The sequence below is a fragment of the Arachis stenosperma genome, chromosome 10 (assembly GCF_014773155.1).
Source record: "Arachis stenosperma cultivar V10309 chromosome 10, arast.V10309.gnm1.PFL2, whole genome shotgun sequence".
Taxonomy (NCBI): domain Eukaryota; kingdom Viridiplantae; phylum Streptophyta; class Magnoliopsida; order Fabales; family Fabaceae; genus Arachis; species Arachis stenosperma.
The window spans coordinates 81466155-81480623 of record NC_080386.1 but is presented as its reverse complement, the minus strand read 5'-3'; the positions used below and the strand labels follow the sequence as shown (position 1 = coordinate 81480623).

Here is a 14469-nt window from a genome sequence, read left to right as displayed (position 1 = left end):
ACCTAGACTTCTTCATATGTAACATTTTCTCCTAAAATAATGATTTAGCAATACCTATAATCTTGCATGCTTTATTTTTCGGTAAGGAATGAGAGAAAGAACCGAGAAAGAGAAAGAGAAAGGAGAAACCGTGAACTTTCTTAGAGCTTCCAAGCTTTATTTCTTGTAATTCGTAGTCCTAGTAAAAAATCTAATTCGATAAAAGTATTCGTATCTTTTTTTTTTACATGTTGGCATTATTTTGATCCGGTAGAAGTTGATGGTGACGTAGCTTCTTTTTTTCTTAAGTTCGGCTAATTGAAATTCTAGGAGGCACAGACGATTTCTGACGTTTTCTTCTTCAGCAGTTCAGTCAAAAAGTTTTTCCAAAATTTTTATTGACTTTGATTTTGTACGGAGGTAGGGGATTTATTTTAAAATTATCTATTTTAATTTACGAATGCCATTGAACTTTAGTGAATAACTGCAAATAATTTATAAATATCTCGTTTGATTAATTGATAAAAATTGATGAAATTGAGATTGTTAATGATTGTGAATATAATTAAATGTGATGAAATTGTGATTAATTTTGTGTTATTTGTTAAATTGATTGAATTTGGTGATGAAATTGGTTGAATTATGGCTGTGAATAATGATTTAATTTTTTGAAAGTGATTAATTACTCAAATTTTCGGTTATGCTGATTTTTTTATTTAGTTGAGGAATTGAGATTTATTTGATGATGGTGGATATTGTTGCAAGCTTGTTAGAGAATTATTGGTTACTAAACTGAATGGGTTGGAATACCTTACTATTTTGATTGCTGTTGAGAAAAAGATAAGTGAATTGTGGAGATTGAGATTTTATGAATAAAAAAATAGATTGAGCTTGAATTTTAAACTGATTTCTTAAAAATTGATTTCTTAACTAAAACAATAATTTTGATGATTTATAAATAATTTTGAAATTATTAAAAGTATATGGCTATAAAATATGTTGATTATTAAGAATTCTGTTGATTTGATAATTGTTGAGAAAATGGCTAGTGATTTATTGAGAAAGAGGGAACTCGTAAGGGTGGCTAAGCTCAAGTTTTAGGCGAAGTGCTGCCAAAATTTTTATAAAATTTGGGACTTTATTTGAAATGCTATTTTAAAATATTTGTTTTGGAAAGTTAAATTATTTGAGACTTATTTGGTTGAAAAAAAGATTTATTCTATTTCAAATTCGATTTATTAAGAAAAGTATAATGTTTTAAATCCAATCTTTTGAGGAGAGATTTTGTTTTAAGTTATAAAATGAATTCGGTTTGTTAAGAATAAGAAAGAAAAGGGATAAGAGAACGCGGCACGTGTGATTAAGAAATGACTAAAAGGTCACGAGAGGGTGACAAAAAGTAAATAGTTGAGGTGCTGATGTGAGAATGTTAAGCCGTGGGCTTTATGTGTAAATGATTGTGCGGAATGTCCATGTGTATGGAATGGCTTCTAGGAGAAAATGGCACATGCTTCAGCTGGAGAATTAGCGCCTGCAAGTACTTGCAGAGGTCATGTTTGGCATACTTCAGCTGGAAAATCAGCGCCTGCAAGAAGTAAAAACTTATAGAGGTTATGCTGCTGGAATGCCTTATCTGACTTGCGAGTCGAATTGCTTCGGGTGCGGGTCGAAACCGACAAATGAGCTCATTACCTGTGATAGGACTAGACATGCATCATCATTGTTTGCTCATTTGTATTTGATTGTGTTTGCTTATCTTATCTCTCTGTGATTGTGTTGTTCGTCTTATTGCTATTTGCTTGTGTGTTGATCTGTTTCCTGTGCTATTAGTTTGTGTATTGAGGTGACTGGGAATTGAGATTGTGATTGAGATTTGACTTAAGTTCAGAAATTTAAAGAAGGTAATTAATTATATAAAATAATAGTAAAAAGTATTTTCAAAAGGTTTGATAAAAATATAGTTTTATTGAATAAAGTTAATTATTTGCATTTTATTTCATTACTCTTACGGCATTCCCATTCCCTATTGAGAACACGTGGTTTGTTCTCACCCCAAAATCTTCCACCCTTTCAGTGACATAGGTTCAAAGACTCAGTTTGAAGCTGCGGGTAATTATTAGTCTTATTTGAGTTAAGTTTATCTGTTGAGTCGCTTTTCTAGAATTTTCTCGCCTTTGTTAGTTAAGATTTTATTTTATACAGAGGGATATGAGTTGTATCTGAGTTTCATTTAAATTCTTTTGTATAATATTTATTATTCTTACTAACTATGTGACTAGTATTGTTTGGAGATCTTTGATATATGATTTTAATTAATAGAAACAAAACTTTTCGGCTTTTTCTTAAAAATTGAAACGTAAAATCGAACTAAAGGCTCAGTATTAAATAGTAAATACGGAAAACAGGTCAATAACGCCTCACTTTTGGTATGATCATGACGTGTTGAAAATTAGGGTGTTACACAGCTTAGATTCGATTCAAAAGAGTGTACTGTCCTTCTTCTTGATTGTTCCTACCGAAGTTCTTAGATTCAAATTCCTTCTTAAGATTACAGCTTGATTCTCTAACGACTTTATTGCAGTTTTTACGAATATTCTTATTTGATTATGTATTTAGATATCCTTCAAAGAAAGGTTTTTATCTCTTTCTAGTTGGTTTTTGTTTAGTAAACTTCACCTAATTTATTTTTAATTTGAATTTGGTTTAGTATACTACATTGTTTATGCAATTGTTTGTTCTTTTAAAAAAAATATTGGACTCATGTCTTTCTTCTTATGAATAGACCAATTCTTTTTTTAAGCTTTTCATTTTTATGGATGTCATATTTGATTCTATTTTTAATTACTATCTTACTTTTTTTGAACGGCACCATTAGTCTTAGTTTTTCATTTCTCGTGAATCTCATATTCATCCGAGTTAACTTGAATTCGTTTCCATCTAATGCACCATTTGTCATTTTATTTGTCTTTCTTTAGTCAAAGGTTCTTTCTTGAGAATTATCTACTGATTGAGTTGTCTTCCTGGCACGTTTTGTATTCCTTTGGACCAATTAAAAACTCGTTTAGTAATACATGCTTATTGAGTTCTTGTTTTAATTCCCTTGATTTAAAGATCCTTTCTTCCATGGGCTGATTTCCTTTTAAGCGCATCGTAATATTCTTAAATGATTTTTGTGAGGTGGTTGTTCCAAGTATACCTTGAGAATTTTGTTTTGAACCCTTTTAAAAAAGTTTTGAATTCATTTGAAGAAATTTAAGTTTTGAATCAACTTTTTTAAGTTGTTGAGTTCCTTCGTAAGCTTTTTGTTTCTATGAGTGACATGCTTTATGAATCCTAATTGAAGTTTTGTTTTAAACCTTTTTTAAACAAGTTTTAATTTACAATTATGCAAAGTTATCATTGACTTTGCATTTCCTTATTTGAGCAGTGCCTCTCTTTGATGTGATTTGAACTTGTTTTGGTGCGATATAACTGTCTATTGAAGTTTTAATAAAATCGCTTTCAATTCAGCCTACACTCCTTTACCTTATACTTTAAAAATATATGTATGTGATTTAAACCTATTCAATTGTAATGCATCTTTTTTTTCTTTTACGAGCAAAACTTTATCTCAGGTTTTCTTTCAACAAGATCGCAGTTTTTATGGATGTTTGAAAAAGAAGAGAAAATACAATTTTGCTCTTAGCCAAATTAATCTTTCCTTTTACAAACTGTGTAATCTATTTCCACTTGAATTTATATTGAAATAATTCCACATTTATGCTTTTATTAATCTTTTGAAGGATGTTTTGTTACTCATTTTCTCTTTCAGAGGTTAAAATGATTTTTTCTTAAATTTTTCATTCTTTATGAACAATGTATTCGAGAGTATCCTTAAATCATACTCTTGAGTTCTATGAATTTTGTCTTTGGTTTTGGATATTCTTCTTTTATAAACCTCATATTTACTTGACTCAGTTTGAATTCATTTCAAAATACTGCATTGTTTTTCATCTTATTAGTCTTATCGAATTCCTTCGATTCAAGAGTTACCCTTAAAGTTGTCAGTTGATTCTCTTTCCAGCACTTTTTATTGTTTGTTCATCCTTGTCTACTTGTGATTTCAACAATTCTTTCAAATTCTCGCGAACAAGGTCCTTGTCGCTTTTCTTTCTTTTCTATGGTCTATTATCCTTCTGAGTATACTTGAGATTAGTTTTGATATATTGTGCGACTGTGAGACTTGGTAAATGACACATTAGTCCTTTAGGACACGTTTGGTGAATGCAAAAGGTGAAATTTGTAAGTATACGAAATTGTAGGGAGCTGTGGAACCTTGTTTCACGTGAAAGAGTTTTGTTGATGTTAGGTTTGTGACCATTAAGATTTGCGAAGTGTGTGACAAGGTTGAAAACCCTCGAATGAGTTGTTCGATAAAGTACGAGTGAGGATGGTGGAAATAAGTTATGTTGAAGTTTGAATAATTGAATCTCTGAAGTTGGTGTGAGATCAGAGTGCGAACGTTAAGCACGTTGTTTTAACCCTAACCTGTCTTATAACCTTTTGTCGCCTTGCTTTACCATTACATGTTTGAAATATATCATCTTGTACATCAAGCCTATCTTGTAACTTCTGTTTTACATCACACTTATACCCTTTATACCTTTATGCCATATGAAAATCCTAGTATTTGAAACTATATGTATATCTATATTGAGAACTTTTTTGCTTTTCTTTAAATGCATTCAAGAGTGAAGTAAAATGAAATCTCTTTTATTTTGAATCAATTTTCGAGGAAGAAAATTTTTATAAGGTGGGTAGGATGTAAGACTAAGAATTAAAAAAAAATATTATTATGAATTAATTTTAATTTATTTATTCATTAAAGATTTTATTTTTAGAAATTATTTTATTAAAAGTAATTAAATTAAGTTTTGATAATTGAATTAAAAATTTTATTTAATCTCATAATTATTGAATAATTTTTTATATTTAAATTATACAATTTAATAGTTGTAAAAAAATAAGAATTTTATATGATTTAATTTAAATAATTATGATTTTAGAATTTTGATACTTTAATTTTTATAAACAAAAAATAAATTATATTATATCAAATTTTAAATTAGAATACTTGATCAAAAGTTGATTAGCAATCGATACTTAAGTAATATTTTTTCTAATATAATTTTAAGAAATTAAATAATATTTCAAATTAATACTCTATGCCCCAAATTTATTAAAAATTATCAAACCCTAATTAACCCAAATATTCCCAAATTTAACTCTAATCCTAATTTTACTAACCCCTACACACCCACTCCTCACCACTACTCACTCACCCTTACCGCCTCACTCACAAAAACCTCAACAAGAAAAGAAAAGGGGGGAAACAAAAAGGGGTTAAGAAAGGGAAGAGACAGCTGCGAATGGAGAAAGAAGAAAAGAGAGAGGGAGGAGTTGTGCCTTGTTGTTGCCGCCACAACGCCACTGCACCGTCGCCACTGTTCCATGGAGCCGAGCCCGTGTCACCGTCGCAAATGAAAAGGATGCCGCTAACACTGTCGTGCCTGGTCGCTGAGGAACTCGCCATCGGAGACCGCCGTTCCCTCACCGCTGCTGCGAACAGAGGACAGGGAAAGAGATGAGTTTGCGAGGGAGAAGAGGAAGCGGTGCTGCCTTTCCATCGCCGCTGCTGCCAAGGTCTGTAGAGGAGAGCGTCGCTGTGGGTGGCGTCCACCATCCGAGCTGCCACCACAAGGATCCACCGCTATCGAACCCTAGCTATCACTACCGTTGGAGTCACCGTGATTGCCGCTGGAGAAGTGTTATGAACGCCGCTGCTACTGAACCACCTTAGTCACTACTTTGGTCCCATTCAACCACCATAACCTCCTCTGTTCTTGTCTTTCAATCAGCACTACCCTTTTCCAGTTTCAATCCCAATTTCACTATTTCTAAATATGTAACTCCTTTATCCTTACTCTGCTGCCATTTTATTTTTTGCTATGATATTCTTTTAATTTTGATAACGTGTGTCTCTATTTTAGTTCTACCAAGGTATGTTTGAAAAATTAAAATTGGTGCTGCTACCACCATTTCAGTCACGTTGGAATCACCGCCGCTGCCATAAAACAAGAAGGGAAGGGAGTTACCATGTTTAACCTATGTGAATTCAGCTAGTCGAGGTAGGGATTTTCTTAAAATTTATTTTGTATTACAGAGTTATTTTAAATAGGTATTGATGCAAAAAATATACTTCTGTGATTATGTTTGCCTTGTGGATCTGGTTGTTTGCTAGACTGAATTATTGGTTGCTTGATTGCTTGAGTGGTGTACGGTTGTTAATAAGAAATTAGTTTGAAAAGTTATTTGCTTGGTTATTATGAAAAGTGGTTTTTCTTGGTTTTGAAGTTATTTTGATAATGTAAATGAATCGGCTTTGGAAATGATTTGAGATATGAAAATGAATTAATTTTGGAAGCGGTTTAATTTTGAATTAGTTTGATTTTATAAATGATTTAATATTTGAGCTGGTTTAATTTTGAAAAAAAGATTTATTATTGAAAATGGTTGGATTTGAAAATAACTTGATGTTAGAACTGGTTGAGTTTTGGAAAATGATTGAGATTTGGAAATGGTTGAAAAAGGGTTTGAGAAAGGTTTGGACGGGACCCAAAAAGGGTGGCAGAATCCAAATTTTAGAGGAGATGCTGCCAAAATTTTATAAAATTGGAAGTTTCATTTGAAGTAATTATTTGGAAAGACTTGGTTTTAAACATTATATGTTTTAAGATTGATTTATTTAGAAAAGAAAGAATTATATTTTGAATTGGGATTGTTGATGAACGGAATGGAATAAAGGATGATGAGAATTAACTTTGAAATATGATTTTTGAATGAATTTAGAAATGATATATGGATTCACAAATGATGATGATATTGAGAATGTCTTAGATATTGATGAATGTTGAATGAATTATTCATACGGCTTATGTAAGAACCGGATTTTTCACGGATAAAATCATTTAAATGCCTAAATTAAATTCCAAAAAGTTAGGATGAGAATTTGGGGATTTAAATATGATTTTTGAACTCAGTAGGTCTTTCTGAGTCAGAAAATGTATTTTCTGCGAAAAACTGTAAAAAACCACAAACCGACAGTTGAACCGGTTGAACTAGTTCAAATCTGCCCGGTACTGCACGAGAAAAAATTGAAACAGTCAAAAACCTTAGAAAAACATTAGAAATAGAAAATCGGGCATTAATTTTAAAGGTTTGGCCCGAAATTGAGCCAAATAGGCTAAAAACGCTAATGGGTTGGACCGGGCCCAAATTGGGCCCAAGCCCAACATATATAAGGTTCATTTAATGAACCCATTTCACCATAATACACTTATAACACACACACATCAGAAATATGAAAGAGGGAGAGGAGAAGAGATTGAGCACTATTCATCATCATCTTCACAAGCTAATATCTTGAGCAACGGTATTCCGATTTGCGTGCCGTCAGCGGCTACGCGTTCCTTGTGAAGAGCTCTACAAAACCCATGTAAGAAACTGGTAAGAAAAGATTAAAATCTTCCCAGTTCCTCTCCTCTAAATTTTGGGTTTTTAGGGTTTTGGATTAAGTGAGTTTTGTGATTTTGGATGTTTAGGTTCACTCTAATCCTTGCTTAGCACTGAATTTTGGCTACCAAAACTGTTAGACAAGGTAAGAGGCTTTGAACTCTTGTGAATTTTTGATTTATGATTAAGCCCTAGGTTGATTTGTGATGGTTTATAGGTATATAGTTTGATTATTGTGAGTTTGGAGCTTGTTGGTGATTGTTGGAAGTTTGGATTGTGTTGGAAAGCTTGTTGGTTACCTTTGTGGTGCTCATTTTGAGTTAAAGGCATATTGGAAATCAGCCAAGGTATGGTTTTGGTTTCTTCTATGTAGTATATAATATTCATGAACACTTAGACTAGTGACCCATTGGTGCACGAAATTGTGATCAATACTTTTTAATACACAAAACAATCCCCGGTAATGGCTCCAAAGACTTGGTGCTCAATACCATGGCATACACACAACTTCGCACAACTAACCAGCAAGTGCACTGGGTCGTCCAAGTAATAAACCTTACGCGAGTAAGGGTCGATCCCACGGAGATTGTTGGTATGAAGCAAGCTATGGTCACCTTGTAAATCTCAGTCAGGCAGACTCAAATGGGTATAGTGATAAACGAATAAAGCATAAAGATAAAGATAGAGATACTTATGTATATCATTGGTGAGAGCTTCAGATAAGCGTATGAAGATGCTTTCCCTTCCGTCTCTCTGCTTTCCTACAGTCTTCATCCAATCCTTCTTACTCCTTTCCATGGCAAGCTCGTGTAGGGTTTCACCGTTGTCAGTGGCTACCTCCCATCCTCTCAGTGAAAATGTTCCCATGCTCTGTCACAGCATATGGCTAATCAGCTGTCGGTTCTCGGTCAGGCCGGAATAAAATCCATCGATCCTTTTGTGTCTGTCACTAACGCCCCGCCTGCTAGGAGTTTGAAGCACGTCACAGTCATTCAATCATTGAATCCTACTCAGAATACCACAGACAAGGTTAGACCTTCCGGATTCTCTTGAATGCCGCCATCAGTTCTTGCCTATACCACGAAGACTCTGATCTCACGGAATGGCTGGCTCGTTTTTCAGGCGAGCACTCGGTTGTCAGGCGATCAACCATGCATCGTGTTATCAGGAATCCAAGAGATATTCACTAGAGCTTTGATTGCTTGTAGAACAAGAGTGGTTGTCAGTCACTTTGTTCATGAGTGAGAATGATGATGAGTGTCACGGATCATCACCTTCATCAAGTTGAAGAACAAGTGATATCTTGGACAAAGAACAAGCGGAATTGAATAGAAGAACAATAGTAATTGCATTAATACTCGAGGTACAGCAGAGCTCCACACCTTAATCTATGGTGTGTAGAAACTCCACCGTTGAAAATACATAAGAACAAGGTCTAGGCATGGCCGTGAGGCCAGCCTCCCAGTGACCTAAGATAGCATAAAACTCAAAGATAGCTACCAAGATGTCAAATACAATAGTAAAAGGTCCTACTTATAGAAAACTAGTAGCCTAAGGTGTACAAAGATGGGTAAATGACATAAAAATCCACTTCCGGGCCCACTTGGTGTGTGCTTGGGCTGAGCAATGAAGCATTTTCGTGTAGAGACTCCTCTTGGAGTTAAACGCCAGCTTTGGTGCCAGTTTGGGCGTTTAACTCCCATTTTGGTGCCAGTTCCGGCGTTTAACGCTGGAATTTCTTGAGGTGACTTTGAACGCCGGTTTGGGCCATCAAATCTTGGGCAAAGTATGGACTATCATATATTGCCGGAAAGCCCAGGATGTCTACTTTCCAACGCCGTTGAGAGCGCGCCAATGGGGCTTCTGTAGCTCCCGAAAATCCACTTCGAGTGCAGGGAGGTCAGAATCCAACAGCATCTGCAGTCCTTTTGAGTCTCTGGATCAGATTTTTGCTCAGATCCCTCAATTTCAGCCAGAAAATACCTGAAATCACAGAAAAACACACAAACTCATAGTAAAGTCCAGAAAAGTGAATTTTAATTAAAAACTAATAAAAATATACTAAAAACTAACTAGATCATACTAAAAACATACTAAAAACAATGCCAAAAAGCGTACAAATTATCCGCTCATCACAACACCAAACTTAAATTGTTGCTTGGCCCCAAGCAACTGAAGATCAAATAGGATAAAAAGAAGAGAATATGCAATGAACTCCAAAAACATCTATGAAGATCAGTATTAATTAGATGAGCGGGGCTTTTAGCTTTTTGCCTCTGAATAGTTTTGGCATCTCACTTTATCCTTTGGAATTCAGAATGATTGGCTTCTTTAGGAACTCAGAATCCAGATAGTGTTATTGATTCTCCTAGTTAAGTATGATGATTCTTGAACACAGCTACTTATTGAGTCTTGGCTGTGGCCCAAAACACTCTGTCTTCCAGTATTACCACCGGATACATACATGCCACAGACACATAATTGGGTGAACCTTTTCAGATTGTGACTCAGCTTTGCTAAAGTCCCCAATTAGAGGTGTCCAGGGTTCTTAAGCACACTCTTATTGCCTTGGATCACAACTTTATTTCTTTCTTTTTCTTTCTTTTTTTCTTTCTTTTTTTCGAAATTTTTTTTTTCGCCTCTTCTCTTTTTTTTTTTTGTATTCACTGCTTTTTCTTGCTTCAAGAATCATTTTTATGATTTTTCAGATCCTCAGTAACATGTCTCCTTTTTCATCATTCTTTCAAGAGCCAACATTCATGAACCACAAATTCAAAAGACATATGCACTGTTCAAGCATACATTCAGAAGACAAAAGTGTTGCCACCACATCAAAGTAATTAAACTGTTATAAAATTCAAAATTCATGCAATTCTCATCTTTTTCAATTAAGAACAATTCTTAAGAAAGGTGATGGATTCATAGGACATTCATAACTTTAAGACATAGACACTAAGACACTAATGATCACAAGACACAAACATAGATAACCATAAGCATAGAATTCGAAAAACAGAAATTTAAAGAACAAGGAGATTAAAGAACGGGTCCACCTTAGTGATGGCGGCTTGTTCTTCCTCTTGAAGGTCTTATGGAGTGCTTGAGCTCCTCAATGTCTCTTCCTTGTCTTTGTTGCTCCTCTCTCATGATTCTTTGATCTTCTCTAATTTCATGGAGAAGGATGGAATGTTCTTGGTGCTCCACCCTTAGTTGTCCCATGTTGGAACTCAATTCTCCTAGGGAGGTATTTACTTGCTCCCAATAGTCTTGTGGAGGAAAGTGCATCCCTTGAGGTATCTCAGGGATCTCATGATGAGAGGGGTCTCTTGTTTGCTCCATCCTTTTCTTGGTGATAGGCTTGAGGTCATGCCTTCTCAGTTGAACCAGCTTCCCTCTTGAATTTCTCTTCCATTGGGTGTCCTCTTCACAAATATCTGTGAGGACTTGGTCCAACCTTTGATCAAAGTTGACCTTTCTTCATGGCCACAACTTCATGGAAGTGGTCTTGATGCACCCTTGAGATGAATCTCTCCATCTCCCATGACTCGGAGGTGGAAGCTTTTGCCTTCCCTTTCCTCTTTCTAGAGGTTTCTCCGGCCTTGGATGCCATAAATGGTTATGGAAAACGAAAAAGCAACGCTTTTACCACACCAAACTTAAAAGGTTTGCTCGTCCTCGAGCAAAAGAAGAAAGAAGAGAGTAGAAGAAGAAGAAATGAGGAAGAAGGAGATGGCTTATGTGTTCGGCCAAAGAGGGGGAGAAGTGGTGTTTAGGTTGTGTGAAAATGAAGGGGTGAAGAAGGGTTTATATAGGAGAGGGGAGATGGGGTTCGGCCATTATGGGTGGGTTTGGGAGGGAAAGTGGTTTGAATTTGAAGGGTGAGGTTGGTGGGGTTTTATGAAGGATGGATGTGAATGGTGAAGAGAAAGATGGGATTTGATAGGTGAGGGTTTTTGGGGAAGAGGTAATGAGGTGATTGGTGAATGGGGGAAGAAGAGAGAGAGTGGTGGTGGGGTAGGTGGGGATCCTGTGGGGTCCACAGATCCTGTGGTGTCAAGGAAAAGTCATCCCTGCACCAAATGTTGCTCAAAATCACGTTTTGAGCCTTTTCTGGCGTTAAACACCGGGCTGGTGCCCATTCCTGGCGTTTAACGCCAGGTTCTTGCCCTTTTCTGGCGTTTAACGCCAGTCTGGTGCCTCTTTCTGGCGTTAAACACCCAGAATGGTGCCAGACTGGGCGTTAAACGCCCAACTGCTAGCCTCACTGGCGTTTAAACGCCAGTGAATTCTTCCTCCAGGGTGTGCTGTTTTTCTTCCTGTTTTTCATTCTGTTTTTGCTTTTTTAATGGATTTTGTGACTTCTTATGATCATCAACCTACAAAAAACATAAAATAACAGAGAAATATATAAAATATAATCATTGGGTTGCCTCCCAACAAGCGCTTCTTTAATGTCAGTAGCTTGACAGAGGGCTCTCATGGAGCCTCACAGATACTCAGAGCAATGTTGGAACCTCCCAACACCAAACTTAGAGTTTGAATGTGGGGGTTCAACACCAAACTTAGAGTTTGGTTGTGGCCTCCCAACACCAAACTTAGAGTTTGACTGTGGGGGCTCTTTTTGTCTCTGATTTGAGAGAAGCTCTTCATGCTTCTTCTCCATGGTGATAGAGGGATATCCTTGAGCCTTAAACACATAGGATTTTTCATTCACTTGAATGATCAGTTCACCTCCATCAACATCAATCACAGCCTTTGCTGTGGCTAGGAAGGGTCTGCCAAGGATGATGGATTCATCCATGCACTTCCCAGTCTCTAGGACTATGAAATCAGCAGAGATGTAATGGTTTTCAATTTTCACCAAAACATCCTCTACAAGTCCATAAGCTTGTTTTCTTGAGTTGTCTGCCATCTCTAGTGAGATTCTTGCAGCTTGTACCTCAAAGATCCCTAGCTTCTCCATTACAGAGAGAGGCATGAGGTTCACACTTGACCCTAAGTCACACAGGGCCTTCTTGAAGGTCATGGTGCCTATGGTACAAGGTATTGAAAACTTCCCAGGATCTTGTCTCTTTTGAGGTAATTTCTGCCTAGACAAGTTATCCAGTTCTTTGGTGAGCAAAGGGGGTTCATCCTCCCAAGTCTCATTTCCAAATAACTTGTCATTTAGCTTCATGATTGCTCCAAGGTATTTAGCAACTTGCTCTTCAGTGACATACTCATCCTCTTCAGAGGAGGAATACTCATCAGAGCTCATGAAAGGCAGAAGTAAGTCCAATGGAATCTCTATGGTCTCATTTTGAGCCTCAGATTCCCATGGTTCCTCACTAGGGAACTCATTGGAGGTCAGTGCACGCCCATTGAGGCCTTCCTCAGTGGCGTCCACTTCCTCTCTTCCCTCTCTAGATTCGGCCATGGTTATGGCTTTGCACTCTCCTTTTGGATTTTCTTCTGTATTACTTGGGAGAGTACTAGGAGGGAGTTCAGTAACTTTCTTGCTCAGCTGTCCCACTTGTGCTTCCAAATTCCTAATGGAAGACCTTGTTTCAGTCATGAAACTTTGAGTGGTTTTGATTAGATCAGAGACCATGGTTGCTAAGTCAGAGGGGTTCTGCTTAGAATTCTCTGTCTGTTGCTGAGAAGATTATGGAAAAGGTTTGCTATTGCTAAACCTGTTTCTTCCACCATTGTTGTTGTTGAAACCTTGTTGAGGTCTCTCTTGATTCTTCCATGAGAAATTTGGGTGATTTCTCCATGAAGAATTATAGGTGTTTCCATAGGGTTCTCCTAGGTAATTCACCTCTTCCATTGAAGGATTCTCAGGATCATAAGCTTCTTCCTCAGATGAAGCATCCTTAGTACTGCCAGGTGTATTTTGCATTCCAAATAGACTTTGAGAAATCAAATTGACTTGTTGAGTCAATATCTTGTTCTGAGCCAAAATGGCATTCAGAGTATCAATCTCAAGAACTCCTTTCTTCTGACTTGTCCCATTGTTCACAGGATTTCTTTCATAAGTGTACATGAATTGGTTATTTGCAACCATTTCAATGAGCTCTTGAGCTTCTGTAGGCGTCTTCTTCAGATGAAGAGATCCTCCAGCAGAGCTATCCAAAGACATCTTGGATAGTTCAGAGAGACCATCATAGAAAATACCTATGATGCTCCATTCAGAAAGCATGTCTGAGGGACACTTTCTGATTAATTGTTTGTATCTTTCCCAAGCTTCATAGAGGGATTCACCATCCTTCTGTCTGAAGGTTTGGACTTCCACTCTAAGCTTACTCCATTTTTGAGGTGGAAAGAACTTTGCCAAGAAGGCATTGACTAGCTTTTCCCAAGAGTCCAGGCTATCTTTAGGTTGTGAGTCCAACCATATTCTAGCTCTGTCTCTTACAGCAAAAGGGAATAGCATCAGTCTGTAGACCTCAGGGTCAACCCCATTAGTCTTGACTGTGTCACAGATTTGCAAGAACTCAGCTAAAAACTGATGAGGATCTTCCATTGGAAGTCCATGGAACTTGTAATTCTGTTGCATTAGAGAAACTAATTGAGGCTTAAGCTCAAAGTTGTTTGCTCCAATGGCAGGGATAGAGATGCTTCTCCCATAGAAATTGGGAGTAGGTGCAGTAAAGTCACCCAGCACCTTCCTTGCATTGTTGGCATTGTTGTTGTTTTCGGCTGCCATGGGTTCTTCTTCTTTGAAGAATTCGGTTAGGTCCTCTACAGAGAGTTGTGCCTTAGCTTCTCTTAGCTTTCGCTTCAAGGTCCTTTCAGGTTCAGGGTCAGCTTCAACAAGAATGCCTTTGTCTCTGCTCCTGCTCATATGAAAGAGAAGAGAACAAGAAAATGTGGAATCCTCTATGTCACAGTTATAGAGATTCCTTGAGGTGTCAGAGGTAAAGAAAAATAGAAGAAGGAGGTAGAAGAATTCGAACT

General features: G+C 36.7%; 1 non-coding gene across 1 annotated transcript; it reads left to right on the top strand.

Moving 5' to 3' along the window:
• The first annotated feature begins 13705 nt into the window (after positions 1-13705).
• On the top strand, positions 13706-13813 carry LOC130958595 (small nucleolar RNA R71). The gene has a single exon (XR_009077708.1). It is a non-coding gene; the product is annotated as a small nucleolar RNA R71 (small nucleolar RNA).
• Positions 13814-14469: the final 656 nt, after the last annotated feature.